The 26,089-nt window shown below is 52.1% G+C and overlaps 1 protein-coding gene across 6 annotated transcripts in view; it reads left to right on the top strand.

The window, feature by feature from the left end:
- The window catches only part of MPRIP (myosin phosphatase Rho interacting protein), a 148,781-nt gene that overhangs the window by 52,857 nt on the left and 69,835 nt on the right, over positions 1 to 26,089 (top strand). The gene's annotated exons all lie outside the window — the stretch shown is intronic.

Here is a 26,089-nt window from a genome sequence, read left to right as displayed (position 1 = left end):
TAGAAAAAGAACAAAAGGGGCGCCTGGGTGGCTCAGTCATTAAGCGTCTGCCTTCGGCTCAGGTCATGATCCCAGGGTCCTGGGATCGAGCCCCGCATCAGGCTCCCTGTTCTGCTGGGGGCTGCTTCTCCCTCTGTGTTCCCTCTCTCACTCTGTCTTTGTCAAATAAATAAAATCTTTTTTAAAAAAATAGAAAAAGAACAAAAACTTCAGAAACATTTTGATAAGAGCATTGACGAGTTTTCTCGTGCCCTGGTGACAGACCCCAGCTTAGAGTGCTGAGGAGTCGACGACATGAGTGGCGAGTGGCCGTTGTGCGCGCGTGCACACCTCTGTGGCCGAGGCGCGCCCACCCTCCCAAGCTTCTCTCCGGGTGGTGTGGAGCCTGCTGGGCCGCGGAGTGGCAGAGGTCCCGCGCCCTTTGTTCTGGGCTTACCTCTGGAAAAACAGTTGGCTGCTCTTCTTCTTCCTGCCTTTATCCAACCGAACCCCGTGCCCTTCTGTGGCTTGACCTCATGTATTTGTTCCTTTTGTAACCACTCTGTCTACCAAGTGCCCCTAGAGTTGCAAGTACGTGTGGAACTCACACGCTTGAAGCAGCATGTGTCCATAACGTGTGCACAGATGCCAATGGGTTGGAAAACCCACATGTGCCTGACTCTAGGTGCAGCCTCTCCTGTTGAGGTCTTCCTGCGAGGCTCTCCCTCTCCTCCGCCCTACCCATAGATGTCCGTTCTCTTCCTTCTGCCCCCTGAGGTCTTGTCTCCCTCAAGGCAGGGTGAGGTGGTAAAGCGAAGACCGGACTGGGCGTCAGAAGGCTTGGTCACTCCACGCAGCCGCGGAAGTTACGTCCTGGCTTGGGGCAGATATGCTCTGGTGAAAGTCTAGAGTAAAGATAATTGGTAAAGTATAGAGCTACGGAGGCCTGGCTGGCCCAGTCAGCTTCCTGTACAGAGGAACCCGTCACCGTCCCTAGCCTACCCTGACCTCGGCCCGCCGGCTCGGGAGCCCTGTGTTCACCGTCTGCAGTGCTGGGGGGAAGCTCAGACTGTTTGTTCGTCTGACCCCAGGACAGCAGTGGCTTCCCTGGGGTCCAGCTGCCTGGGCTGTTTTGGAAGCGGTGGCCTCTAATTTTTAGTAAGCTGCCTCATTGGAGGCCTTGTGCAACTTAACCAGCTCACCTTGTGCTTTGATCCTTCTGTCTGGCCTTCTCCCTTTACATGGAAAAAGTTGAAGTGCATGCCCCGACCAGAGCAAATCTGTTTTTGCTGGAGACAGAGGCTCTCGCTGTGGAAACCCTGCCCCTCCCATGGCCCCTGTAGTCTCTTAAGTAGTTTGCAGTAGGCTGTCAGCATTGATGCTGGTTCCTTCCTGATACGGTCCCTTGTGGTGAATGAGTGTCTCGCTCTCTTATCTGCTGTATCAGGACATCACGGGAGTAAAAAGAGTATTGAAAAAGATGGAAGCATAATTCTCTGCAGGAAAACAGATTGGTTTCAAATATGCTCTCCGTACATCCTGCCTCAGACAATGGCCCTTTGCACATGATTTCCCTGACTTCTGATGCCCTCATTTTATTTTAAGCCGGAATAATCAAATCTTTGAGTAAAGCTTCTTTGTTTCTTTTTAGCAACAGGACATCTCATAGAACATGAGGTAGGGTGTTTTCTTGGGAACAATCATCATTTAACTTTTCCCCAAACAGAAGGAACGTTTTATGACTTTAGCAGCTACGGGGTTAGTGTGTAAAATACATTCAAAACCTGAGGGAGGGGTCTCATCCTGCTACCCCCAACACCATCTGCAGTTGAGAGCCGACATTTCAGAGACAATTGAGGTCATCTAGTCAGTGACCCCGGCATCTCAGCTCACCCCAAATTTAGAAATCCTGGAACTAAAATTAACTCAAGGCATTTAATTAGCTTCACAGGGGAGGTGGGTCGAGCCTGTGTGGTGCTGGGGAGGGATACTGGACCTGTGGGGTTGGGAGGACCGTTTAGGGCAAGGAGGATTTCACTAGCAGTGAGATTGGCAGCCCTTTGGACACTTCTGGCCATGCGACCCATCCTGATTGCTTACCAGACAGCCTTGTTGGCCGGCCCGGCACTGTGTGGGCACCGAGTTCTCAAGCAAGACCAGGGCCCCACGCCTGGTTCGACTCCTTCCTAACTTGCACAGCTCTCTCAGCTTTTCAGGGGGTCTGAGCCGCCACCTCCTCACACTGATGCTGGGATCCTACCTACCTTGTATGGTTTTTGTGAGGAGTAAATTTGAAAAGAATCCTATGACCCAAGCACTGCTTCCTTGCTGGGGCATGCTGGGGTGCCTGCTCCGTCATGGAGACTAGGACCTGCCACTTCTTGTGCCAGCCTTCTGGAAGAATAAATGTCAGCTGATGCCTGTAGGCTAGTAGACCTAGCACCCTGAGTGGGGCGTCTTTGTTCTCTGACTCTGTTCTAAGGGGCACTTTCTAGAAAGCGACTCTCTGGCCATTCCATTTGGTACTTTGTTTTGTGATGACTGCCCTGACCAGCACTCCGTTATTAGACCCATGAGCTGGACACTCAGGGCTTTAACTTTTCTGGCAGAAAGGAGGCATCTTGCTGTTTCCTCACTTGTTCAGTCATTTGGTGATCTCTAAGTATCTACTACGTTTCTGCTAGTGAGCTAGGAAACTGGAGGAGCCCTCCTCCTGACAGGGGAGCTCTAGACCTTGCTAGGGGTGGACACATGGACACCTAAGGAGGGAAATACTGCACCTGCACACAGGTACCAGGTGAGGGGCAGGGAGGGAGGAGAGCTGGAGGCAGCTGGTGGTGGGGTTCCCACCAGGGGCAGGGTGTGAATTGGACCTGGAGAGAGGTGTATGTGGGAGCACGACTGGTCCTCCAAAGAGGTAGGAGCGTTCAGATCCATGGAGCACAGCAAACACACTGGCCTGCTGGGGGGAGCCTCGGGGTCACGCAGTCTCTGTGGGGGGAGGGCAAGGTGGAAACTCCTTTCTGCCCCTGCTGTCCACATCCTGGACGTTCTGGGTTTAGCCAGCTGGGGAGTGTGTGAGCGCATGTATGTACACGTGATTCTCCCACCTTCTCTTCTCCGGACCACTTTATCCTGGAAGACAACCTGGTTATACTTCTGTAGAGAGGACCCTGTCCAAAGCCCCACGTCTGGGGAGTGGTCTACTAAAACCCTCAGGAATAGGAATGAGGTTAAACACATGAATTGAGGTCAAGATGGCAGGTTTGGTTGTTATAAAAATCTCCCCGTGGCAAACATAACATTTTTTTTATTTTCTCTTCGGCACGGGCTGCGTGAGTTCTCATAAATTCTGTTACTTGGAGATACCAGAATAGCGGAGGCCAGCATGCCCAGACACCCAGGAATGAGGCCTGTGAGAGGCCACAGAGGGGTGGGTGAGCAGAGACTTTCGCCTCCAGGCCCTGGTGCAGCAACCTGCTAATTGTGTAACTTCAAGTAAAAACAGTTCTTTTTGGTAACCGTTTTATTGAGATATAATTCATATACCATGTAATTCAGGCATTGAAAGCAACCAGTTCAGTGGTGTTTAGTGTATTTGACAGAGTTGTGCAACCATCAACACAGCCAATTCTAGAACATTGAATCATCATTCAAAGAGAAACACTGTACCCATAGCCGTCATTGCCCACTTGCCTCCCACGTCCCCTGGCTCTGGACAGCTTTGTGCTCTATGGAGTTGCCTGTTCTGGACGTTTCCTATAAATGGAATCCTACAATATATGGCCCTTGGTGTCTGCTTCTTTCAGTCAGCACGATGTTTCAGGGCTCACCTGTGTTGTAGCAGGGGTCAGAATGTCATTCCCTTTTAAGGCTGAATAATAGTCTATCGTGGATGTACCACATTTTGTGTGTCCATTTATCTGTTGGTGCACATCTGGGTTTCCGCTTTTTGGCTGTTATGAATGATGCTGCTGTCAAGACCACGTATAGTTTTAGTCAAGGGCACAGTTTTCTTGGATATGTATCTGGGACTGGAATTGTTGGGTCAGATGGCAACTCCATGTATAAGCTTTTGAGGAACCGCCAGACCGTTTTCCACGGTGGTTGCGCCGTTTCACATTCTGACCAGCAGCATAGGAAGGGTCTGATTTTTCCACGACTTCCCCATGCATTGTCCATCTTCTTTATACCCATCCCAATAGGGGTGAAGCAGCATCTCATTGTGGTTTTGCTTCGCATTTCCTCGATGGCCAAGCCAATTTTTTAATCTCTCTGAATGTGTTTTCTTGTAGGTCTAGGACGATGATGAAGAATGTGTATTTTATTTGTCAGATTTTTTTTTTAAGATTTTATTTAGGCAGACGCTTAAAGACTGAGCCACCCAGGCGTCCCAGATGTGTCAGATATTCTTATAGCACCTAGTGTGTGGCGCACGTTGTTCTTAAGTGCTCTGTACACGTTCACTCGTCGAACTCTCATGACAGCCTTTGTGAATTAGGCACTGTTTTTACCTCCGTGTTGTAGACGAGAAAAACTAAGGCCTAGAGAGCTTGAGTACCCTGCCTGAGGTCGCACTACTCTGCAGGCATGTGAACACCAATGTCACCCAAGCCCAGCATTTCGTGGCGTGCTAGCGGTGGTTTCCCGGCCGCACGTGGTGGAATGGCCATGTTGATCCCGCTCGGGCCACACGTCCATGGGCTTTGCTGCACTGAGCCTCTGGCTGGATGAGCTGGCTGATGGTGAATTAGCAGAACTTATTTTTCCTCTCCTGATAGTTCCGTCTGTGTCCCCGGGAGAGGAGATGTACCATGGAGGATGGGCACAAGTTGTTCTCTGCCCATTGCACGGCTGTATCTTTCGTCCTTCCTTCCTGCTGAGCAGTCCAAGGCTGCAGTCAGGTCTGAGTGGGAAGCCACAAAGGCGGAACTACTTCTCCATCCTTCCTTTGTCCCCATCACTTTCCTCCCCTGGCTGCTGGCAGAGTATCACAGGGACAGAGGCCCAGTTGTTTTCTTTCAGCTGTGTCTTCTCTGAGCCTCTCCCTGCGAGGTCACCCCCTAAGGCTTGGTGAGCAGACCCTTGCAGGGCCAGGCAGCTTGCTCCAGGGAGCTGCCTCCTCCATTCGGAATGGGGGCTGGCCCGTCCAATCTTGCTTTCCATCTGTCCCCCAAAAGAGAACTTGATGCCCAGTGGCCTGGGCCATGAGCTCTGTTCTTAAGCCCCCATTCTGTTATTTCCCTGAGACAGTCTGTTCTAGGGCACTTAGTAAGGTTTTCTGTCTCCATAGAAGCTTGCTCTCTTGGAGTTCTTACTGGTTTGGGGAGTGGTTGGCAGATGCTAGAGCTGAGAGGGGCCTTGTTGCTTTCAAATCCATCTGTGGAACAGTCCCAAATTCCCACCGCGTGTGTTTTGTTTTTTCCTATATTTCCTCTTGTATCATGGTTTCCCACTTTAGGGTTACATAAGCCTCACACAAAAGCCTAGAAATAGACTTTTGTTGTTCATCCTTAAGTGGACACTAATCTCATTCAGTGTAACCTGAGATGGGCCTCGCTTTCCCCCCGTGTCAGGGAGCGCTGTCTCCTGCTCACAGTGTGGGTTTGCCTGCCCTTGTGGTCGGAGGGAGCAGAGCGAGGGCCGGATGGTGCTGTCAGACCGTTTTCACCTGCAGGCTCCAGGCCAGCTCTGCAGGGGCCTCTGCCACCATTCCCTGGCCAGCCATTTCCCGAGTCCCAGGGTTGCCCAGGGCAGATGTATTTTGGCAGGGTTGCTCTTAAAACTATGTGGGAACCCCCCTACCCCGTGCTGCTCTTACTGGGGCAGGACTGCTCTGGCCTTCTGAGGCCCCCGGGATGAGAAAGCACACGTCTCCAGGGCCAGATGGCAGATTTTCCTCCAAGTCACATCCAGTGAGGCAGAAGGGGGAGGGTCCGTTACTTGGCGGTGGCAGTTCTGTTGGAGGCCCTGGCACAAGAGAGGCTGTTTCGGACCATCGGAAGCACTGTAAGGAGGAGATGCTTTCAAGCCAGGCCTTGTTCCTCTGGAAACCGTGCAGCTCTTCAGAGGGGGCCGTGGTCTGTGACCTGGGCAGGGCCTTTTTAATACACTTTAGGTTTTCTGTTTTTGGTTTTGGTCTTGGTTTTACACTTTAATTTTTTAAATGACAGTTCCTGCACCGTATAGGACATAGGACATCTTCCACCCAAAGGGAGGCCTTTAATAAACCTTTTATTGAAGTAAACCATACATACAGAAAAGCCTACACATCACTAGGTACAGCTGGATGAGTTCTCACAAACGAAGCATACCTATGTAGCCAGCACCTAAATCAGGAAGTGCAACATCTCCAGGTGGGTTGGGGGAGCTCCTCCAGGGTGAGTATCTATGGGGCGCTGTCCTGGGCCGTTGTGTCCCTTCAACCCTGCTGACACAGCAGAGGTATTCAGTAGTTATTAGTCCGTTGAATGGTTGATGAGTGAAAGGAAATTTGATTCCCATGCTGAGGGTCTTTCCCAGCAAGGCTGTGGTCGTTTCTGGACATTTCTGCCTCTGCCCAGAGGACTTGATGGTGGCAGGCGGCGATGAGAAGCACAGAGCCTGGTGTGAGAAAGCCTGTGGTGTCAAAAGAGTTGGGATTGACTGTTCCTGAGAGAGGGGCTGTTTCTCCAAGAACACTTCTGGAGACCACTCTCCCAGATAAACCTCCTCCTGCCCACCCACAGGCCTCACAGGGCCCGGACAGGGCCCATCACAGGATCGCTGTTGGTCCAGGATTCGTCCTCCTGAGTTTCTCAGTGCCTCTGACCTGTTGAAGGCTCTGGCCAGGCCAATTGGACAGACTCCAGGTGGAGAGCTGGTTCATGGGGAGACACGTCAGCCCCTGTTATAAGGAAGACCTTTGTTTATCTCAGAGGCTGGGTTTTCATTAGGGTTGATGATAGTGAAAAAAAGACCCCATGTGTGCATAAAATTTCCTGCTAAGCCTCTATAACCGACCAATCTGTAAGTTTTCTCAGCCTTGGAAGAGCAGGTTGGGAATGGCACATTTTAAAGATGGGTCTTAAAACATTACTGTGTCAGTGCAGAGTCCCAGGAAGTGGGGATTTCTGAGGTTGGTTGGAAATTGCCAGTAGGAAAGAGGCAAGAGAGAGCATCCAGAATAAGGACTTCTTTGTCAATGTGAGCCTTCGTGTAGTGCTTGCAGAGGATCTCATCCTCATAAATCCCTTCACTGGGGGTGGTGCCATCTCTGAAAGCAGGGAATAAGCTGAAGAGAAACTTGACGCCAAGCCCCCTCCTCTCTGAAGGCTTTCCATCTTCCACACATTTACTTATTTCTTTGCTCCTGCTTCTGCGATTTGAAGTTTAACCAGAAGGCTGTCAGGTTTTGATGTCCTCCAGGCTCCCTACCCCAAGAGGGAGGGTGTTGCTGCTTGTGGGTTTTTTCTGTGAATTGAAGAGAAGCATGTGGGTCTGGGAAGAAGAGGGTGCTTCTTCCAGGTGGCTCAACTTCCTCCCAGTGATGGCGGAACCCGGACAGGACTGGACCCTGTTCACGTTGCTCCAGACTCCATGGCATTTGGGCACAGAGCCTGTCCTTAGAGAAATTAATGGGCTGTCAGTCCCAGGCCGGTTTCCCTCTCCACATGTGTAGCAGGTGCACCCTGAGTCCGGTGCTGCTGTTGCCAGTGGATACCCGGGTCTGATCACAGAGCAGGCTTCCTCTGCAATTTGTCCTGGGCATCCTGCGGGAAGCCTGGAGTCCGGTGTCCCAGGCAGGGAAGGGAAGGCATGGAGGGCCGTGGCTCTGGCCTAGCCTGTATTCTGGTGGACTCGGTGCATAGGCCCCAGGCCCAGGTCATCCCTGAGGGTCTCCTGCCAGAGGCCTCTTGTGACCACTCCCCTCCCCTTTTCCCCTGATGTTCCAAAACGTGGACAGCTAGGGAAGCCCAGTGGTTCCGGATATGCTGCAAGCTTGAGTTTCTCTGTCTCTAGCACATTTGTATTCTTGAAATAAATCTGAGCATTTCTCCCCAAAGGGCGATTTAAAGTCTGGGCTTCCAGTTTGAGTGGGTCTTGTTAAGCTGAGCCCTGTGGTGGCCCCAGGCCTGTTTGCCACCGAGGCTTGGCCTCATGGTTGATGGGAAGGGGTGTACGTGTGTGTGTACTCTGCTTGTGTGTGCTCTGCGGTTCAGCACATTGCCAGTGTGGGCAGCGAGCTCCCCTGCATGCGCTGTGCTCCAGCCGACGCTTGGCACTGAGCAGAGGCCAAGGAGCTGGCAGGCGAGAATTCTACCACTGAACCACCCGTGCGGAGCATGCGGAGCTGGGCCCAGAGCTCAGGACAGGGGCTGTGGAAGCAGGAGTCTGCTTCCCAAATTGCTGGGTCTTCAGGGCACCTCTTCCTGGGGCCAGGGCTTTTCGGAGCTTTGCCCCCTGTCATCACACAGAAATGCTGTGGCCCTGGTTGCCCCCCCCCATCCTCACAGGTGGCATGGTCGCCTAGCATGGCCTCCATTTTCCCAGGGGTCTCACCGTGTCACTGGAGGGGAAACTGCCGTTCTCCCCCGCTGGCCTTTTCCCCTCAGGATGCCTGTGGGTTGCATTTTCTTGCCTCATCGTGGCTGGCAGGGTTTTGGTGGGGGTGTGCAGTCCATAGCACTGGGTGCTGGGCCCCTTATAAAATCACATCTCCAGTGGCATCCACTCTCCCTCCATACCCTCTCTGTCCGCACCTCCCCCGTCTAGCAGCAAGCTCTTCCCAGCTGTGTTTTGTCTCTGCTCTCCCTCTCTGTCTTTGCTTTCATCGGGTCCACTTTGGCCCAGCCAAAAGCTGTGAGTGACTTAATCCAGCTGGATGGCCGCCCTGGGCCAGCCAGCCGGCTGCAGAGTGAGCCTGCTGCGGCATCACAGGGATCAGGGTCTCCCCTGGAGGCAGTTGTTCCCGACTCTGCGTGGACATTAGAAGCATTAGGGGACTTTTTAATAATTCTGATGCCCAAGCCCACCTCCCCCCCCAAAAAAATTTAAATCTGAGTCATTGGGCATGGAGTGTCTATTTAAAAATCTTCCCAGGTGATTCCATGATTCAGCCAAAATGGAGAACCATTGCTGTAAGCTCTGAAACCTTGCATTTTAAAACTGCTTGCCTTCTTTCTAGCCTTTCTGGTGAGGCCCTGGTCCCGCAGAGCCTCTTCTCCCTGCTCCGGACCGCGGTACCGAGGGTGAGTGGGAGGCTGCTGCACACGGGCTTTGGAGGATGTCACGGCTCCCGACAGCCGAGTGACTTTCAGGGTTGCCAGAGCGAAGAGCAGCTTTTTTTTCCGGGATCTACCTGGCAGGCCTTTAGGTAGGAAAGCAGCTCAACTGTGTGGAACAGCAGCACCCCCTTCCTCCCAAGCTAAGGCAGATTTGAAGGCTGGGAGCTGGGATGTGGGAATCTCCATATAAGGCCACCGTTGCTCCAGCCGGCCTGCCTGTGTGGCAGCCTCCGCCTCCTTCCCAGAGCGGCTCCCTCCCACCTGCCCCGGGTCCCGAGAGACCGCTCCCACAGGCCTGAAGGGCCGCTGCTGCCAGGGGGTCTCTTGAGCTCCCCCTCATTCCCTTTTGTCCTTAGTCTTCTCCTTTCTCTCCTAATCTAACATGTCCTGGGAGAGGGGGCTCAAAAACTCATACAGCAGGTATAACATATTCTCCTAGTGTCTGCTCTACTACTCACTGCTGAACTCTTGGGTGTACGGGGAACTCGGACAGGCTCTCTTTCCCTGGGCCTTCGCCGGAAGAGATTGCAGGCAGTGGTGTGAAAAAGAGGTGTGCCCCTCCGGAAATGAGCAGAGCGTGCAAGACTAAAGGCAGAAGGGACTGCACATGAGCACTGTGCTCTAGTGGATAACATTCTTTTTTGTGGGGGACTGGTTAACACTTCTGGAACTACTGTGCACGTGTACCACGACTGGACAGTTAAGTAATCGGATGGCAGACAGTGCGGCTGCTGTTGGAGTAGGTGCTTCCAGGCAAACAAGGGGAGAGGCTAGCACGATCCATGTGGTGCTGGATTAGAGTCAGAGCTATCAGTATGTTTAGTTTAATAGAGTTATATAAGGAGAGACAGAGAGAGAGAGAGAGAGAGAGAGAGAGAGAGCGGGGTGGATATAGGTGGGTGGACATAGACGGATTCTGTGCACCTCCGTTTCTGTGCTGTCAGCTGAGAAGGCCTGGGGGCAGCAACACCTCAGCAGCGGCGAGCATACCTGGCACCCGGGTCTTGGCTCTAAGTACATTCTCGAAGCTCCTAAGCAGGGCTCCTTGGAGAAGTGGCCAGCTGTAGGACCGGGGCTGGAAATGCACAGGCTGGGTCTGGAGCACCTTGTAGTGTCAGACATTAAGGGAGGACTTGGAGAATGTGCTTGTGTGCACACCAACGGGATCTGTCAGACACAGGAGCCGAGTGAGGAGGCCCTCCTCAGTGACTGGAGCTACAACAACAGACATAATTCGAGCAACAAAATACATAATGCAGGTTGGATTATAATCCAAGGTATAAAATAAATATCCACAAGTCCATATAAGTAAATGATTGAATGAAGAAATAAACAAGTGAAGAAGAAAGAAAATCTCCTTGCAGGAGAATTCCGAATAACTCCCCGCTCAGGGAGGTGGAGCTAAGTCCCCACTCCTCATGCGTGGGCTGCTCGCTCCTAAGGCAGGGGAAGCAGTAACTTTAGAATTGCAGCCAGCTGTTCATGGTCAACATCAGCAGTGCAAAGTCCTGTGCCCTGGATAGGACTGAAGAGAAGGGGGCTTTACCTCTCTGTGGTCTTCTTCCCCCAAATTCCGAGCCCCAGGCGAACCATGAGAAAAATGCCAAATTCCAATGGAGAGATACTTTACAAAATATGTGGCCAGTCAGTGTTACCACGAATAAGGCAAGTCTGAGAAAGTGTCACAGCCAAGAGGAGCCTAAGGTGACATGACAACTATATGTAATGTGGGGTCCTGGAACAGAGTAAGTATGTTAGGAAGAGACTAAGGAAATGGGAATAAAGTAGGGACTTCAGTTAATCATAGATCACTATTGATTAATTAATTATAATAAATGTACCACACTGGTGTGAGGTGCTAATAATAGGGTAAAATGGGTGAAGGGTATGTGGGAACTCTGCACTAGCTTCACAACTTTTCTGTAAATCTAAGTCTATCCTGAAATAAAAGTTTATATAGAAATGAAGTATCATAGAGGGGCGCCTGGGTGGCTCAGTCAGTTAAGCATCTGACTCTTGATTTCATCTCAGGGTCATGAGATCAAGCCCCGAGTTAGGCTCCACGCTCAGCAGGGTCTGCTTGGGATTCTCTCATTCCCTCTCCCTCTCTCTAATAAATAAATAAGTCAAATAAAAAAGAAGTACCACAGAAACTTGGAGAAAGAGGAAGTCGCTCTAGACGGGGAAGCCAGGAACAGCTGTGAAATGAGGTGCCAGTGGAGTTGCCCTTGAAGGAAGGGAAGACCTACCCCCTGCCAGGGAGCCCAGGCAGGTGTGCAGCCCAGGACAAGTGGGGCTGGCATGGTGGGAGCGAAGTTAGCAAGTGGGTGCGCTCGGGTCACGACTGCAGCGTTGCCAAGGGCTTCCCTCCATCTCCCTGTGCCCTGGGCGCCTCGCCGCTGTGACCTGTTTATCCAGGAGCCTCTGTTTCCTGCCTCTATAGCGGGAGGCCTGGTGGCGGTGGCGATGGATGATGCTGGGGAGCGAGTGACCGTGGAGGCCTGGCATCCTTCTCAGGACTAGCTGTGCTCTAGTTATAAGACTGTTTTAGAATCTTCTGTCTGATTAAACCAAGGCAGCAGGACCAACACGGGGGAACCGAGGGTTGAATCCTCCATCAGCAGTTCCCTCGGCACGAGGAGGGAGGACTGGCAGCCTTGTCAGCTTCCCGCTTCCCCATCGTGTCCCAGGCTTGCTGTGCGGTCAGACCTACACTCCAGTCCCCTGCTGTTAGGCTTACCCCCCACCCCTTCCCTGCGCCTCACTCCCTTATTTCTGCTCCCCTGCCTGGGGGAGGCCTTGCGCGCCTGCTCTTCTCAAAATGACCCCCCGCCCTAGACCTCCTCCATGCTTGCTCCTGCTTCATTTTCCGTTCTGGCCCTTAACCGCTACCTGATGCTTTATTTCTGTTACCTGACTTCAGCGTGGAAGGTCAGCCTCATGAGGCCAGAGATTCTGTCGGCTTTGTTCAATACTGTGTTCCCAGTGCCTCCAGTGGGTGCCCAGCACGTAGTCAGTGCTCCATAGAGATCTACTAAATGGATGAACGTGTTGGTAGTAGCTGCTTTGCTTTTCTGAGTGTTTTTTATTTATCCACAGTGGAGATGGTGCCAGCCTCAGATTTACAGGGACAAAGTGTTCATGTACTGAAGGAGCCTTAGTCAGTGCCTTTCCTCATCTCCAGCTGAACTCTGTGTCTGCTCCTGCCCCCTGAGCCTAGCGCTTCCCGGACACGTCTGATCCTGGTGCCATGAGAAGCTTTTAAGACATTGGCCTCCTTTTTCCTGGCCTGTTCCTGGCCTCCTTATGCCATGCTTCCTCCAGGCTGTGTTCATGCCTTTATTTTGCTCTGATCTCTGTGTGGCAGGTGTCACGTATTACTCATCACTGTCCCTGGGGCCTGGGGTCCAGTGCATGTTTGTTTAACTACTGATTTTTGGAGACCACGGCCCTATCCTGTATCCCCAGCCCTTCCTCAGTCATCCCTCATTCTCTAAGTTGAACAGCCCTGGCTCCTTCAGTCGGCTCCTGTAGGCCTCCCTCTGTTTGGGATCCTTCTCTCCACTGCCTATCTCTCCTGTGAACCAAGTTCTGGGATGTTTCTGGCCTTTCTTAAGTCCCGACTTGTGGGAGCCCCGTCCTCAAGCCACCTTCTCTGTGCTCCTTCCTCTGGAGGAAGATAGCCTCCCTGGACTGGGGCTGGGGCTGCCTAGAGAGGCGTTTCAGAGCAGCTGGGGATTGAGGGGGAGCAAGGGAGGACTGAGCGGCCTGCTGGGGCTGTGTGTCAGCTGCCAAATCCTACGCCCCCCCCACCCACAAGGGAGGACCTGGGCATTTCTCTGTTGGCACCAGCACTAGCTCCCTTGGCTCCAGGGGGCCTCCTGGTGGCCCTGGGCTTCACAGGGCTGAGGTCAGCTCTGCCCAGCTGCCTGTGTGCCCTTGGGCCGTCTGACCCCTCAGGGCCTTGCTTTGTCACCTGCTGGTTACCTGATGTGTCAGGCCTTCCACTCTGATAGACATGATCTTTTCGCAGAAGCAAGCTCTTTCTGTTGAGAAGTGACATGACTGTTGAGAAGGACTGTCCCGGCTTCCATCTCCATTGCATCCAAGAGGAGGAAAGCTGAGTTCAAGTCCTTTTCTAGGTTGCCACCCCCCTTTGGCCTCCCTCATTCCTCAGACTCTGCCCCGCCAGTGCTCCTGCTCTGCCCTTCACCCCTGGACTCAACCTCTTCCCTTTCCTGCCACACCCCTGCTCCGGCCAGGCTGTCCTCTCAGCCAGCCCGTAGTGGTCTCCCAGAGACCCCTCCTGCTCCCACAGTCTAAACAGCCTGCTTTCTCTCTGCCTCTACAGCTCCACTTGCCTTCTTGTCCTGGCTGCCCGAGTCCCATCACTTGCGGCACTAGCCCAGGAGGGTCTGTTTTCTATGGAGGCAGGGAAATAGAAAAAAGGTAGTTGGAATATAAGCAAAGCACAAAAAAAAAAAAAAAAAAAAAGAAAGAAAGAAAAATATAGTTCTTTAGTACCTGTACTAGCCCTCAGTCACTGAGGCCTAAATCCTAACGGTCATCCCTGGCTGCTCTTTTTTCTTAGCCTCAGACTTGAGTCCTTTTGGCTCTGTCTTTTCAACATACCCCAGAGTCAGTCACTCTGCACCCCACATGCCATCAGCATTCCAGTCTGGGCCATCATTTCCTCTGCCTGCCTCACTTGTCTGGGGTCAGAGGATTCTTGTGAACTGTAGCCACGCCACCTGCCCTGGCACACCTCCAGAGCAGATCATGTCCTCCAGGCCCGGCTGGCTGTGGCCTCCTTGGACCCCCTTTGTTCCAGTCCCACAGCAGGCCGGGCCCCAGCTCATCCCTGCCTCAGGACCTTAGCATTTACTTTCTCCTTCCCTCCACCTTGCTCAGCCCCCCTGCGTGCCCAGCCCCCGGCATTCCCTAGCCCCCTGCTTGCTTCCCTGTCCTTCTAGTCACTGATTTGACTACCGGAAATGGGGTCATTCTTTGTTTTCTTCTTATTTACCTTTATTGCCACAAGAATAAAGTGAGCTTCTCCAAGGTGGCCCTTTGTCCTGTTCTCACCTTCCCCCAGCACCAACCAAGGACAGAGCCTGGCATAAAGTAGGTGTTCAGTAAAAACCTGTTGTCTATACCTAAACATATGTGTAGCAAGTTCTAAGGTGATTACATGGACTTATAGGCAGAGCCTTGAAGACTCCTTTCACTATCAGTAGATGGGATTGTAAGTGTAAAGTAGAACTAGGGTCAGGGGCCTGAGAACTTCGGCAGGGGCCACAGGCCCACAGGCCCAGGTGTGAGTCAGGAGTCCTCTAGGTTGGCTCCCAAAGACTATATGACCTCCCAGGAGAAGAGGCCGAGACAAGGCACATTTGCACAGGCAGGCGGAGAACTGGGGAGGAGGAGAGGGCAGAGGTGCCAGGTGGAAACCAGGAAAGGCAAACTATAAAGGCGGGGTTTAGTGGCTCTGTTGGTGGGGAAAGGAGATTGACTTCAAGGGCTGGAGCTCAGGAAGTAAGCTTGCTGGCTCTGGGGCAAACTAGGCCAATGTGCTAAACCATACTAGTCCTGTTCAAGTCAGAAGGCTCATACCTGTAACAGATGCTCATTTGTACATAGTTTGTACCTGAGGTCACCACACCTTCCAGGAAAATAGTTCTTATGTTGTCCAGGTCCAGCTGTGGTATGAAGTATTGATACCCTATAGGAGAGAAGAGTGGCAGGATTCTGGGAGCCCATACTTTTGGGGGGGAGAGGTAGGAATAGGAAGCTGGAGGGTGGGAGGGTTAAGATCTGTGCGCACTGAGGCCTCTGTTCTGTGCTGGGGAGGACCTCATGCAAGGCCACTGTAAGCTGGGCTAGACTTGGCCAGCTAGAATGATCTCTAGAATGATCACTTCCACACAGGAGCGTGTCAGCCTACATGAGGCATTTCTTTCTGCCTGCCACCCTGTTTCTACTGTTCGTGATGCCGTTCTTCCCAGCATGGGAATCCAAGTTGGCTTGGACAGTTGGTTGGTTCTTTGTGAGTGTGTATGTGTGCGTGTGTGTGTGTTCAGATATATATAACACAACACTGTTCCTAACTATTTGTCAGCGTCCAGTTCATGACATCAAGTACATTCACATGGTTGTGCAACCCTCACCGCCACCACCCATCTCCAGAACTTTATCTTCCGAAACTGAAACTCCAGAGCAGTTAAACAATAATGTTTGTCCTTTTCTGTCTGGTGTATTTCACGTAACGTAATGTTTTTAAGTTCATCCATGTTATAGCATGTATCTGAACTTCATTCCTTTTTATGGCTGAATAATATTCTCTTGTATGTGTATGCCACATTTTGTTTATCTGTTCATGCATCAGTGGACACTTGGGTTGTTTCTGCCTTTTTGCTGTTGTGAATAATGCTAAAATGAGCATGGATGTACAAATATCTGCTCGAACCCCCTGCTTTCAGTTCTTCTGGGTATATATCTAGAAGTGGAATTGCTAGATGATATGGTAGTTCTGTGCTTAATTTTTCAAGGACCTGCCAAACTGTTTCCCTCAGTGGCTATACCATTTTAATCTTCCCACTAGCAGTGCACAGGGTTTCAGTTTCCCCTCATCCTTGCCAACATTTGTCATTTTCTTTCTTTCTTTTTTTTTTTTAATTAAAGCCATCCTAGTAGGTATGAAGTCATATCTCTTTGTGGTTTTAGTTTGCATTTCCCTAATTGATGATGTGTCGAACATTTCTTCATGTGCTTATTGGTTATTTGTTTATCTTCTTTAGAGAAATGTCTATCCAAGTCTTTAGTCCATTTATTGTTTTTTTGCCATTGAGTTTCAGGAGTTCTTTATATATTCTTCACATTAATTCTTTATCAGATCGTGGTTTGCAACTATTTTCTCCCATTCTGCGGGTTGCCTTTTCACTCTTGTGGTAGTGTTCTTCAACACACAAAAGTTGTGTGTTTTTTTAAGATTTTATTTATTTATTTGACACAGAGAGAGAGCATGAGCAGGGGGAGAGGGAGAGGGAGAGGCAGGCTCCCCGCTGAGCAGGGAACCAGACACGGGGCTCCATCCCAGGGCCCTGGGATCATGACCTGAGCTGAAGGCAGACACCTAACCGACTGAGCCACCCAGGTGTCCCTCGACACACAAAAGTTTTGAATATTGATGAAGTCTAGCTTATTCTTTCTTTTGTTGCCTGTGCTTTTGGTGTCATAGCCAAGAAATCATTGTCAAATCCAATGTTACAAAGCTGTTGGCCTTGTCTTCTTCTAAGAGTTGTGTATTTTTTGCTCTTACATTTACAAAATTTTGGTCTTTGATTCAGTGTAATTGTCACGTATGGCGTAGTAGGCACTTGGTTCTGGTGGAATCCTGCTGCCGTGCTGATTGGGTGGGTAAGGAAGATAAAGGTATTCTTTCCTGTGTTCCCTTGCCCCCAGTCTTAGGAGCAAGGTGAGCCTTGGTCGAGTGGTGATGGCTTCCCAAGGAAAGCCGAGGGCCCTCGACTGCTTGCTGGGAGCCTGTGTGTCTTCGCTGCGCAGCCAGCAGCCAAGCCAGTAGGCCGGTCTGGCACAGCAGGTACAAGAAGGAACTTCCTGGCATTGGCAGCAAGTGAAAAAGGTCCTTGTTGTATTCTTTTCTCCCTTAAAAAAATAAGTTTAGCCAACCCTAACAAGGCCCCACAAAGGCAGGGAGGTTGGCTGCCTGACAAAGGCCCGAGTGGGTCATTTGCAGAGCACCCCTGCACATACTGTGTTGGGCTAAGCAACCCCTCTCCTCTTCTGCCGCTCCCAGGCTACAGCTCCAGTGTAGCTCCCAGTGCTGCTTGGGATTAGCAAATGCTCCCTCATTTGTGGGCCCCTTTCTGCTGAAACCATGGAAGCCCTGAATGCCTCTGAAAGCTCACCCCGCCCCTGGATGGGGCCAGAGCCGAATCTTGAAAAGGGGACCTCCGAGGTAATAACTGCTCAGCCATGCCCTCTGTGCGGACGCATGTCAGAGCCTGGTAGGTTGAATGTTAGCTCTGCGGGGCTGGTTGACGCTAGCCGCTGCGGTAGAGGTCATGTGTTGAGGTAGGTTAGGATTTGGAAAGCTGGGCTCTAGTCCTTGTGCCTGTCTGGGCCTTGGCTTCCACGTCTGAAATGCGGGGCAGGGGACTGGCCTCAAGCACCTTCCAGGCCTGGGTTGGAGGCAGCAGGCTGTGCGTGTTCTTCCTGCAGGAGCCTGAGTAGAGCCACATAGGTCTCTCGAAGGGCCTCCCCTGTTGGCCACCACATCTTGATTATTTCTGTACCTGTGCAGTGTTGTGTTTTGTTTGTAAGCATACAAGTAATTGCCTTTTACTGTAGTTGCAGGATTGTCCGGGCATCACCAGAGTCTAATTTTAGAACATTCCCCTTCCCCCACCCCAGCCAAAGGAACCCTGTACCCCTTATGTATCACCCCCAATCAAACCCCCCCCCCCCCACCCACTCCCCTCCTTTCTGTCTCTATCCAATTACTTGTTCTGGCCATTTCCTGTGAATGGAATCATCCATTGGTTCTGGCACTTGGTTCTGGTGGAATCCTGCTGCCGTGCTGATTGGGTGGGTAAGGAAGATAAAGGTGGCCACACCCACCTCTTGCCTTTCAACTTCATCATCTGCCAGTTGCAGCAGTCCTGGCCCCAGGGGTGGTACTTAGAACCATGGACCCCTGAAGGTCAGGTTCCCTTTCTGGGCCCTGCATCTCCTTCAGACCAGCTCCTGCCCCTCATGCACCTCAGACAGTGGAGGATTTGTTATTGTCTCACCTTTGCATGAGGAGCGTCCTGCTGTCTACTTAACAAACGGGATTTCGCAAGGGTGGGTATTCCTACTTTATAAAGGAAACATTTATAATATTTATTATGTTATATATGTTATAAAATATTTATAAATAAAGCATAATATTTATACAGTGAATCTGCAGTATAAACAGAGGGGTTGGTTTGTTTCATATATCATTCAAAAATATGTGCTAAGGCTCATTATGAAGAGTGCCAGCATATAGGCATATAGAGGAAAATCAAATTCATTTCATCGAGGACCTCACCGTCTAGCATGGAGAACAGACGGGCAGGCCCGTAAGTGGGCTCAGGGCTACATGCAGGGCTCTTCCCTTCAGAGAGGACAGGGTGACCATCCAGGAAGTAAAGGATGTGAGGCAGACATTTCTGGCAGGAGATGGCTCTTAAGGGAGCCAGCCTGTTTATTGGTGGGTCACCTGGGCCTGTGAGGAAGGAGCTCTTGAGAGCCTCAAACACAGGGCAGAGAGCTTGGGCTTGAGACCGTGGGAGCCGCTACGGCACGGCCATGTTTCTGCTCAGGAACAGTTCTGGGGCCGGTACTGGCAACCACAGGGAGGTCGGCCTAGCCCTAGGTTCTAACTGTTGAACAGTGCTGAGGAACTGAGTGCCGTGCCTGGGAGAAGAGAATCCACAGACCTGCCCACTGTGTGCTGGATGCTCCTGCCATGCCTCCCTGAGAACACTTCCAGGTTTGAGGCTCCCATTTCCAACTCGATCTGGATCAGTGGGCAGTGGGATGACGGTAAATTGGGCAGTAGGAGAGAAGTGGAAGCAACACTCAGACGTGGGCCTGCCTGTGCCTGGGAGCTTATGGGGAGGAAGGCTGGGCCCCAGCGCAGGTGAAGTGTCTGGTGCTCCAAAGAAGGGCAGACACCCCACTCCCACCTGGCCCCATTGCAGTGTGGTGGGAAACCAGACCCTGATCTCCCCCAGGGCCTTGAGATAGGGACCGGGAGGCACAGAGAATAAACGTGACCTGCTCTGCTGCACGTGGGTAAACCCCTCAGTTTGGCCTGTCATTTTCAAGAGCCTACTGGTAGTCCTCTTGGGCCAGCTGCTGGCCTCCAGTGTAGGCATGGAGGCCTGGCTTTTCCTCCGCTCTCAGGGAGAGGATGACCCATGATGCCTCAACTCCCTCCAGTCCAGCCAGGCCAGCTTGCTCCCTTCACCCTGCTGGCCTCTTCTCTGTCTGCAGGTAGGAGACACATGTGCCTAATGCCTTCCTCCCTTTTCCTTGTGGCAAGCATTCAGAGAAAATGTATTGAATAAATTATCTTCTTACCACCACCCACTTGCTTGGTGGGGAGTGTGTGTGTGTGTGTGTGTGTGTGTGTGTGTGTGTGTGTGTGTGCGCGCGCGCGCGCACACTGAGAAACAGCAGGGGAAGCAGCCTGGGTTGTGTGCCAACCCTGAGCCCTCACTTTATGTGAACAGTATCCTCTCTAGTCTCATGGCAACTCTGTGAGGTGAGGGATTTCTTTTATTGTGGTAAAATATACATAACCAAAAAACTACTGTATTAACCACTTTAAAGTGTACAATTCAGTGGCATTTAGTACATTTGTAATGTTGTGCAATCATCACCACTGTCTAGTTCCAGAACTTTCTCATCATTCCAAATGGAGATCTCATACCCATTAAGCAGTCACTTCTCATTCCCCACTTCCCCACTCATCCCCTAGCAACCATTAATCTGCTTTCTGTCTCTGTGAATTTGCCATTCTGGATATTTCATCAAAACTGAATCATACAATGTTTGTCCTTTTGTCTCTGGCTTCTTTCACTTAGTGTAATGTTTTCATCTACGTTGAAAGTGTGTGTCAGGGGCGCCTGGGTGGCTCAGTTGGTTAAGCGACTGCCTTCGGCTCAGGTCATGATCCTGGAGTCCCGGGATCGAGTCCCGCATCGGGCTCCCTGCTCAGTGGGGAGTCTGCTTCTCCCTCTGACCCTCCTCCCTCTCATGCTCTCTGTCTCTCATTCTCTCTCTCTCAAAAAAAAAAAAAAAAAATTTTTAAAAAAAAAAAAAAAAAAGAAAGTGTGTGTCAGTGTTTCATTCTTATGGCTGAATACCATTCTGTTGTATGGCTAGACAACATTTTGTTTATCCATGCGTCCATTTTTTTAAAAGATTTATTTATTTTAGGGAGAGAGTGCGAGGGGGTGGGCAGAGGGAGAAGGAGAAAGAATCTCAAGCAGAGTCCCCGCTGAGTGATGGAGCCCAACGCCGGGCTCTGTCCCATGACCCTGAGATCACGACCTGAGCCAAAACCAAGAGTTGGGCTCTCAACCGACTGAGTGCCATCCATGCATCCATTGATGGACATTTAGGCTGTTTCTACCTTTTGGCCATTGTGAATAATGCTGCTATGAACATTTGTGTACAAGTTTTGTTCAAACACCTCTTTTCAGTTCTTTGGGGTGTAAACCTAGGAGCAGAATTGCTGAGTCATATGGTAACTCCATGTTTAACTTTTTGAGGAGCCTCCAGACTGTTGTCCACAGCAGCTGCTCCATTTTGCATTTGAAGTAAAGGATATTGTTCCTCCCATTTTACCCTTGTGGAAGCTGAAGCTTAAACTTTGCAGCTTGCCCAAGGTGACTTACATGGTGATTGGCAGAGCTAGGATTCTGTTCCGAGGGTGGTGCTCTTCTTGGCTCGTGGGCTCTGGAAACGTAAAGCCCAGAGGCTACATTAGATCTTTGAGCCTTTGTGGGGAAGAAGGGGCTGGGAGCTCAGTCATGTTTGGCTCCCCCGCCCTGGGGTGATGGGTCCACAGGTGACAGGTTCTCCACACCGTAGCCCCCAGCATGGCTGGCCCAGCCTCCTCCTGCGGGCAGAGCTGCAGCAGTTAGGGTTCATGTTGGAGTCCTAAAGGGCAGGAAGGGGTGCAGATTCACCACTTCCTCCAGATGAGGCCGTGTGAGATCACAGACACAGACCTGTGTGGCTAGCGGCTCTGGTGTAGGGGATGGGTGTGAAACTGCCCAGTAAACCACGAGGACTGTAGGATCCAAGGGAGGCTGACCACACGCCTGGGCAGGGGACTTTGTGGGCTTTGTGCCATGCAAGGAATGAGAGGAAAGAAGTTCTGCCTGGCGGGCACCTATGGCAGCTCCTCGTCCATCCCCCGCTGCCCTGAGGCTCCCGCTGAGGTTGGGGGAAGGCTTCTCTGAGCCGCCAGAGGGGCCAGCAGGGGCTTTTGCTGACTCCGATTCTGGGTGGTTTCGTGGGTATGTCTCAAGACTTCCTTTTCCATGGGTCTTTCCAAGTTTTTTCTGAGAACTTGGACTTTGAGGATATCTGTCTAAAGAGAGCTGCTCACTGGGGAGTACTGTGGCCTTGGAGGGCAGAGAATCAGGTGGCCTGTTCTACACCTGGATGGCATTTGGTGTCCACCTCTTGAGAGAGGGACTCATGATTCGTTAGACTCGGGACTCTGTGAGCAGTTTGGTAGTAGCAGGAAGAGCCAGAGACAGTGTCTGGGATCGTGACCAGCACATGTTCCTGTCAGGGCATGAGGTTCCAGGGATGCCTGAGATGGGGTGCAGTACTCACCCAGCAAAGCTCCCCAAGGGCCACCTTCCTGCCATAGGAAATTCCGGTCTAACCTCCCTAATCCCCAAGAAAGGATGTATGTGGTCTCTCCCTGGGCCTGGCTCAGGTGGCCTAACCAAGCCTCCAGTGTGGCTGCCCGGCAGGCCTCTGTACGGGAGCTTATGGGAGCCATTATCCTCCCCTTTGGGGAGGGCAGGGGGGATCGTGTTCCTGCCTAGGCCGTGTCTGATCCTGCCCACCGACAGGTTCTGCAGTAACCCTGGGCCACATTAGACCTGGGTGACCCCGTTGGGTTACAGGTCCCTTTCCCACCCTGAGCCCCACTTGCAAGCCCGTCAGAGTGCCTTCCTCCTGAGGCTGTCGTCAGGGTGAACCTGTAAGTACTTCTCCAGAGCCCTGCCTGACCGTAGAAGACGATGAGGATTATGCTTGCTGCAATGGCTCCTACTGTGAGGGAGAGTCTTCCTGTCCTACCTGGAGCATACTCACCCCTACTCCTGGCCGTGTGCAGAGTGCTGGCTGATGGCTGACACCAAGTGGCACTGCTGCTCCTCCTCCTTAAGTGGGTCGTGGGGAGTGTGACGGAGCAATCATACAGAACACAGGACATGTAGTAGAAGTATTCCCCAATTTTTCATTCTGTGTGTGTGTGCGTGCCTGTACACCTGTCCTTCCCAGCGTGGAATGCGTGGTTCTCTGTCAGTCGTGGACAGATAGGTTTGAAATACAGGAACTGTTGCAGGACCTGCAGTGCACTGGGTTGGCCTTCACGTTGAAAGGCACTTTTGACCTTGAGATTTTGTGAGCACCTCTTTGCGCTGCGGAAAGCCTTTGTTTCTGTGGGTCTCTGTTTTCCCATCTGAATGGAGAAGTGGGGCATAAAATGGAGTATTTCCACTCTAGCCCAGTCTTGCCTGGCCTCTGGCTGTATAAGCACAGCTGCCTGGAGGAAAGGGCCCCCACCGATAGCTCGAAATGGCCCCTCTTTGTTTTTCTGTCCTACTTTCCTCTTCTTTCTCTGTGGCTCGTAGAAGCTTACCTTCCCAAACTTCCAGGATCCAACAAGAAGTGGAGGCTACCTGTTTTCCCTAAAGTGCACCTGCTTGGGCCAGGGATTGGGCTGGAGGTTGTCCAGGTGGTAAGGCTGCTGTGGGAGGATCTTCCGAAGCAAACCTCTGACAGGTGGCCAGCTGCAGTGGGCAAAGGCTCACTTGGCCTTTTGTGGGCCAGTGGGCAGATGACGGGAGACGGCTGCGTTCTCAGCAGGATGTGGTGACATCCCTGGAGAGAGGCCCTTGTCTTAGTCCTCCTGCTTGGTCACTTCATGCTTACATGGTCTTTGGCCTTGGGATTCATTCACACCGATGCAGCTCTACCATCTTAGCGGGTGTAGTGTGGAGACCAGAAGAGGACTGGAAACCCCCAGATGGCTAGAGGGCCATCTGGTGACATTGCTGGCTGAGGACTTAACCCATAACTTGGCAACATAACAGAGTTGGGTGGCCTGCAGACAGCCATCCCTTTTTTGGAATCGAGCAAAACTAGGTGCCACTCAGCCTCATAGGAGGCCTGGATTCCTAACTCTGGAGGTGCAGAATGAGAACAGGGAGCTTGTCAGATGGAGCTGGCCTCCCTGCTGACGGTATTGGGGTGAGGGGTTCCCTCTGGCTGGATTTGGATTGCAGCCTAGATATCTGCCCTTGCTCTCCAAGCACAGGGTCTGGCCTAGTCAGGAGATGGGTTGTCAAAGATCTCTTCTCTCTTCCGTGCTGAGAATGCAGATGGGTATGGCCTGCTCCTGCCTTGAGGTGGGGAGGGCCACACCTGGGCCCTTGGTTGAATCTGCCCGAGCTCTGGGTGCAGGAGCTGTGGCTGAGTGCCGACTAGTCAAGGGGCGAGTGGGGGTGGCGTGGTGGTGTAGGCAGCCTCAGAGGGGTGTGGGAGTAGTCATGAGAGGACACATTGGCCGGGGCCTGGCCTTCAGTGCCCACCTAGGACAGTGAGCTGCTTGGTGGCAAGTGGCGCTGGCACTGGTGGGGCCTCTTCCCGCACGTGGCACTGTTGAGGCTCAGGAGGAACTATTTGCACAGTGCTTGCCAAATGCCAACCTGGGTCAGCTTTCCGGTTCTCCCTTCTCTTCTGACCGCCGTCAGCTCTGCTCCCTTTTCCCCATATGTAACAGGATTAGCTAATGCCCACCTCGTGAGTAACGTTTAAGGAGGCATGAAAGAGGGTGACATACAGGTAGTAAATAAATTGTCATTTCATGCAGCTGTAGCTTGTTATGTCTTTGCCTTTTTGAAAGCTCTTCTGGAAGGAGGTAGGGACCTCATTTTGCACACATAAAAAACTGAGGTCCAGAGAGGTTGTCGGAAGTCTTAGGGCATGGTTGGTGACTAGGTCCCGTGACCGCATTCAGCTGCAGGGTTAGCTGGGAAATCTCGTCAGTAGCTGGTGGCCATGTGTCCAGCAAACACAGTTACTGTGCCTGAGGGAATGGTGAGCAGTTTCTTGACCCCGAACCCTGGAACAGTAGTTTCTAAAGACGAGCACATGCCTTCAGATGGCCCACTGGAGAGTATAGTGAGAAGAAAGTATTACAGTCTGTCTCTGTTGGTGCGTTTTATTGTCCCCGTTTAGCTTTCCTGTGTGTGTGTTATAATTTATAAGGCATTGGCACAGTGGCACAGTAGATAACTTACCGTGTCCACACATCCATGTGTCACAGGTGGGCATACACTGGCAACTGTGACCCATGAGTCCAAGCATGGGGGGGAGGGGGCGTGTCAAGGACAAAGGAGGAAAAGTCACCTTGGAAAAGCTCCTCTGCTGTCCCCTCTCCCCTCTCAGCTCTGTGATCCTGCTCATGGCCCTAATCCTCACAGTGGTCCACAGCATCAGTGTCCTTGTTTCGTGTACCAGAGGACCCACCCCAGAGAACCCATGAGCCTTGTCGGTACCAACAGGGAGCGTGTGCTACTGCGTGGGGGAGGCTGAGCTGAGAGAGCAGAGGTCACCACCCTTAGTTCACCCAAAGAGGGTTCAGATGGGGCAGTGGCATGACATCAGAGAAGACCTGGGATTAGAAATTCTGAAGAGTAGAGGGGCTGGAACTGGAACAAGGTGGGGTGGGGAAGCCTAGAAGGATCCTGCGGGCCCTGCCCTGGGTTGGAGGGGTGCGCTCTTGAAACTGCAGTGCTCATCTGGGGAGGGGGACTCAGCCCCTACATGCTTATGGGTCTCCCCAGCCAGAAGACCAGTGGGCGGGTCCCAGGCCGCCTCCCTTGCTCACTGCTCCTGAAGAACCCCCTTGGTTGGTTGCAGGATAACCCACCAAGCCCCCTTTCCCAGCTCAAGGACTCTCCAGGAGGGCCCAGGAGAGATACTACAAGGCTGCTGTACTAAGGAAGACACTAGTCTTAGTATGCTTGTGGCCCACTGTCAGAAGTGGGACTCTGGCCCCTCCTCTGGTCCCCACCTGAAGTCACAGGCCTCCCCGTGAGCTCACAGCTGGCTCTCCTGCCCTGCCACCTCCATTCTGAGCTGAGCCCAGAGAGTCCATAAGGAAAGGCTTCTCGGAGCTGGGAACCTTACTTCTTCCCGCTCCGGTGGACCAGAGAGCCGGCAGCCGTGCTGGGTGAGGGCTCTGGAACACAGCGCTCCTCTGGTCCGGCTTCTGTAGCTGGGCACCAGCGGATGAGGAGGGAGCTGGCAGTGCATCAGAAATGCTGGTGGGTTGGCCTGGAAAGTACCAGGAAGCTCATATGCGCTCGAGCTGGAGGGGGTCCAGGAGCTTCCTGCTTCCTCTCGTTTGACAGATGAAGAAGGGTTTCTAGTAGCGGGTATAGTTGGTCTGAGCTTGGCATCCACACCGGACCCAGCATCCTGACCTTCAGACCAGGCCTCTTCCCCATGCCTGGCAACAGGGAGCTTGCAGCTGGTCAGGGGTAGGACCTACCCTCAGAGCTTTAGGAGGGAGGCACCTGATAAAGCAACCCCCAGCTGGCCACCATTCGCTTTTTCTCCCCCTGCTGTTTCGTCAGGAACCCAACTAAGGAAGCGCCAAGTCCTTGGGGGGTGCTCAGTATGGAAGCTGGCAGCTGCCCCAAAAGTGGGGGCAGCCTCCTCACCTCGTGCCCCACACCACCAGGGGTCCTGGCCAAGGCTTTCCTCCCTGTGAGAGCCACCAGAAAGGGGCATTAAGGTAGTGCCTTGCCTGACTCCAGGCCAGGAGCTCTTTGCCCTTGGTGTGGTGACAGCCATGGAGCCTCATTTCCCGCCCAAAAGTGCTTCCTGTTTGGGGGAAGGTGAGAGGCCAGAGGATGCAGGGCTAACAAATCATCTTTAGGAAGGTCCTCCTTGCTGACCCTCACCCCAGTAGGAATCTCTTAATGCCTTCTTTGCTTGTTCTTGGGGTTCTTTTCCTCATTTCAGTGTCT

Source organism: Phoca vitulina, unplaced genomic scaffold (genome assembly GCF_004348235.1).
Source record: "Phoca vitulina isolate PV1807 unplaced genomic scaffold, GSC_HSeal_1.0 scaffold47, whole genome shotgun sequence".
NCBI classification, from domain to species: Eukaryota; Metazoa; Chordata; class Mammalia; order Carnivora; family Phocidae; genus Phoca; species Phoca vitulina.
This window is presented reverse-complemented; position numbering and strand designations above follow the sequence as displayed.